We start from the raw sequence: 5000 nt of genomic DNA, 5'->3' as shown, positions 1-5000 counted from the left end.
GGCGGACGAGGGGAAGGCGACGGCGTTCGGCCGCGGGGCACACCGCACGGTGAGAACCCACTCGCCCGCCTCCCCGCACGTCTGTCATCCCCCCACTATCGTAGGGGCTCGGGAAAAGACTGGAAAACGCGGAGCTCGGCGGTGGCGTGGAAGCGCCACCCACCGCCGCCGCTCTCGCCGATGCCCACCGCGGAGGCCGCCCTTCGGACGCTGGGGTGCGGCGCGGGCCTCCGCGGACGAGCTGCGCATCTGGAAGTCAAAGGGCCGCCCTCGGAGAAGATCGTTGTGCTGCCCCGCGCGGGGAGCGATTCGGACGGCGGGCCCCCACGCCGAGGTGGGTGGGCGCCCCTCCGTTCGCCCGTGCGGGTCGTCGGACCGCTGCCGTACCACGGTTCGGGTCAAACTCCCCACAGCTCGGCCGCCTCCGTCCGTAGACGGGAGGGCGACCGCCGGCGTGCGCGCCCAAGGACGAGTGCCTGAAACCCGGGGGGGGGGTAACAGAGGAAGGAGACCGCCCGCCGTAAACCGACGCGGGCTCCAAAGCCCGGGCCGAGCGAGCGGCACCACCTCCCCACCCGGGAGCGCTGAGCCAGATCGATCGGAAGAAAGGGCAGGGGCTCGGGTGGAACCCCTGCCTCCGTTCTTCCCCTCGGGGGAGACGGGGAAGAAACGTGCCCCTGGAGTCCTGGAAGCGAGTGTCCGGCGCGCTCCGGGCGCCCTCGAGACGGAAGCCGGGTCGCGGTGCGATTCTCTCATAGGTCTCCCCGTTGGCGCGGAAGCGGGAGACATCCGACACAGAGAAACGCCGAGCCCGCTCCGAGGGGACAAAGTCAGAAGGAGCGATCCGCCCTCCCAGAGCCCTCCTGCGGACGAGGACTCTGGATCTGCCCCCCTTCTGACGACCGTCGCCCTCAGAGGACAGGAACCCACGTGGGGAGGGTCCGTTCGGGCTCGGGCGACCCAGGAAACGCGTCTCGGACTCGGGACGGACAACCGGCAAAAGTCCCCCTGGAGCCGCGGAAGCCTGGTCTCGGCGCGAGTGCGAACTTCCATGCAAAAGGGGGGTACTCGCCAAACCGCCTACCCGAGTCGAGGAACCACGAAAACAACGGATTTTGGTCGGGGCCGAGAGGTACCTCTCTCTCCTATATCCTGCAGCTGGTGTGCAAAACTGGGTATTTGCATGGTGAGACACCGACCCCCACTTTAAGGGAACAAAGTCAAAAAGTGTCCGACCTCCTGGAGCCGTGCGGCGGATCCGGCGGCCAGAAATTTCCTCATTCCGGTTCTATTTTTTTTTTTTTCGAATTTGCGAAATTTGGAGGCCAGGCGGCGTAGCTGGGACCTGGACTAGCTCGAAACACCCTGAACCGGTGAGCGGAATCGATTTCCCAAAGTTCTACGGCTCCCGGAAGCCAAAAACAGCTCGCCGGAAAATTTCAAAGTCCCAAGGACTCTTTCTTGAAAATCAATCCGGGGGCCATGGAAGTGTCCTCGGTACAACCTCAGAGCTTTCCCCCGCCTGGAAGTCTGACAGCGGTCTGACGTTTTTCAAAGTTTTGAGCTCTCTGTTTGTTCTCAAAGTCACAAAATCGCTTTTTTTCAGTTTTCCACCCAGCAGACCCAAACTTCACCCCCACTTAGGTCACTGTCTAGGGGCGCCTTACGACATATTGACGCCCCTTTAGGGTGGAAGTAGGGGAAATGGGTGATTTTTACACAAAATCGGAAATTTCTCAAAATTTTTCTAAGTGTCAAGGACTCTTCCAGAAAATCTCCCCCAGGCTCCTGGAAGCGTCCCCGGTACACCTCTGGCGGCTGCCCCCGCCTGGAAGTCCGACACACGCCTGAAATTTTCAAAGTATGAAAATACGCATTTTCATCCAAAAATTCAACTTTCCCCCCGTGCACCGCAAACTTCACCCCCACTTAGGTCACTGCCTTGGGGTGCCTTACAACATATTGACGCCCCCCTGGGGTGGAAGTAGGGGAAATGTGACATTTTTCACAAAATCGAGATTTTCTCAAAATTTTTCTAAGTGTCAAGGACTCTTCCAGAAAATCTCCCCCAGGCTCCTGGAAGCGTCCCCGGTACACCTCTGGCGGCTGCCCCCGCCTGGAAGTCCGACACACGCCTGAAATTTTCAAAGTATGAAAATACGCATTTTCATCCAAAAATTCAACTTTCCCCCCGTGCACCGCAAACTTCACCCCCACTTAGGTCACTGCCTTGGGGTGCCTTACAACATATTGACGCCCCCCTGGGGTGGAAGTAGGGGAAATGTGACATTTTTCACAAAATCGAGATTTTCTCAAAATTTTTCTAAGTGTCAAGGACTCTTCCAGAAAATCTCCCCCAGGCTCCTGGAAGCGTCCCCGGTACACCTCTGGCGGCTGCCCCCGCCTGGAAGTCCGACACACGCCTGAAATTTTCAAAGTATGAAAATACGCATTTTCATCCAAAAATTCAACTTTCCCCCCGTGCACCGCAAACTTCACCCCCACTTAGGTCACTGCCTTGGGGTGCCTTACAACATATTGACGCCCCCCTGGGGTGGAAGTAGGGGAAATGTGACATTTTTCACAAAATCGAGATTTTCTCAAAATTTTTCTAAGTGTCAAGGACTCTTCCAGAAAATCTCCCCCAGGCTCCTGGAAGCGTCCCCGGTACACCTCTGGCGGCTGCCCCCGCCTGGAAGTCCGACACACGCCTGAAATTTTCAAAGTATGAAAATACGCATTTTCATCCAAAAATTCAACTTTCCCCCCGTGCACCGCAAACTTCACCCCCACTTAGGTCACTGCCTTGGGGTGCCTTACAACATATTGACGCCCCCCTGGGGTGGAAGTAGGGGAAATGTGACATTTTTTCACAAAATCGAGATTTTCTCAAAATATTTCTAAGTCCCAAGGACACTTTCAGAAAATCTTCCCCAGGCTCCTGGAAGCGTCCCCGGTACGCCTCCGGCGGCTGCCCCCGCCTGGAAGTCTGACACACGCCTGAAATTTTCAAAGTATGAAAATACGCATTTTCATCCAAAAATTCGACTTTCCGCCCGTGCACCGCAAAATTCACCCTCATTTAGGTCACTGCCCTGGGGTGCTTTACAACATATTGACGCCCCCCTGGGGTGGAAGTAGGGGAAATGTGACATTTTTCACAAAATCGGAAATTTCTCAAAATTTTTCTAAGTCCCAAGGACACTTTCAGAAAATCTTCCCCAGGCTCCTGGAAGCGTCCTCGGTACGCCTCCGGCGGCTGCCCCCGCCTGGAAGTCTGACACACGCCTGAAATTTTCAAAGTATGAAAATAATGCATTTTCATCCAAAATTCGGACTTTCCGCCCGTGCCCCGCAAACTTTACCCACAGTTAGGTCACTGTCCTGGGGTACCTCACAACATATTGACGCCCCCCTGGGGTGGAAGTAGGGGAAATGTGACATTTTTTCACAAAATCGAGATTTTCTCAAAATATTTCTAAGTCCCAAGGACACTTTCAGAAAATCTTCCCCAGGCTCCTGGAAGCGTCCTCGGTACGCCTCCAGCGGCTGCCCCCGCCTGGAAGTCTGACACACGCCTGGAATTTTCAAAGTATGAAAATAATGCATTTTCATCCAAAATTCGACTTTCCGCCCGTGCCCCGCAAACTTTACCCACAGTTAGGTCACTGTCCTGGGGTACCTCACAACATATTGACGCCCCCCTGTGGTGGAAGTAGGGGAAATGTGACATTTTTCACAAAATCGAGATTTTCTCAAAATATTTCTAAGTCCCAAGGACACTTTCATGAAATCTTCCCCAGGCTCCTGGAAGCGTCCCCGGTACGCCTCTGGCGGCTGCCCCCGCCTGGAAGTCCGACACACGCCTGAAATTTTCAAAGTATGAAAATACGCATTTTCATCCAAAAATTCAACTTTCCCCCCGTGCACCGCAAACTTCACCCGCATTTAGGTCACTGCCCTGGGGTGCTTTACAACATATTGACGCCCCCCTGTGGTGGAAGTAGGGGAAATGTGACATTTTTTCACAAAATCGAGATTTTCTCAAAATATTTCTAAGTCCCAAGGACACTTTCAGAAAATCTTCCCCAGGCTCCTGGAAGCGTCCCCGGTACGCCTCTGGCGGCTGCCCCGCCTGGAAGTCCGACACACGCCTGAAATTTTCAAAGTATGAAAATACGCATTTTCATCCAAAAATTCAACTTTCCCCCCGTGCACCGCAAACTTTACCCGCATTTAGGTCACTGCCCTTGGGTGCTTTACAACATATTGACGCCCCCCCTGTGGTGGTAGTAGGGGAAATGTGACATTTTTCACAAAATCGAGATTTTCTAAAAATTGCACTAAGTCCCAAGGACTCTTCCAGAAAATCTTCCCCGGGCTCCTGGAAGCCGTCCCAGGTACACCTCCGGCGGCTGCCCCCGCCTGGAAGTCTGACACACGCCTGAAATTTTTAAAGTATGAAAATACGCATTTTCATCCAAAAATTCAACTTTCCCCCCGTGCACCGCAAACTTCACCCGCATTTAGGTCACTGCCTTGGGGTGCCTTACAACATATTGACGCCCCCCTGTGGTGGTAGTAGGGGAAATGTGACATTTTTCACAAAATCGAGATTTTCTAAAAAATTGCACTAAGTCCCAAGCACTCTTCCAGAAAATCTCCCCCAGGCTCCTGGAAGCGTCCCCGGTACACCTCCGGCGGCTGCACCCGCCTGGAAGTCTGACACACGCCTGAAAATTTCAAAGTATGAAAATACGCATTTTCATCCAAAAATTCAACTTTCCGCCCGTGCCCCGCAAACTTTACCCCACAGTTAGGTCACTGTCCTGGGTTACCTCACAACATATTGACGCCCCCCTGTGGTGGAAGTAGGGGAAATGTGACATTTTTCACAAAATCGAGATTTTCTCAAAATATTTCTAAGTCCCAAGGACACTTTCAGAAAATCTTCCCCAGGCTCCTGGAAGCGTCCTCGGTACGCCTCCAGCGGCTGCCCC

Source organism: Ranitomeya variabilis, unplaced genomic scaffold (assembly GCF_051348905.1).
Source record: "Ranitomeya variabilis isolate aRanVar5 unplaced genomic scaffold, aRanVar5.hap1 Scaffold_389, whole genome shotgun sequence".
NCBI classification, from domain to species: domain Eukaryota; kingdom Metazoa; phylum Chordata; class Amphibia; order Anura; family Dendrobatidae; genus Ranitomeya; species Ranitomeya variabilis.
This window is presented reverse-complemented; position numbering follows the sequence as displayed.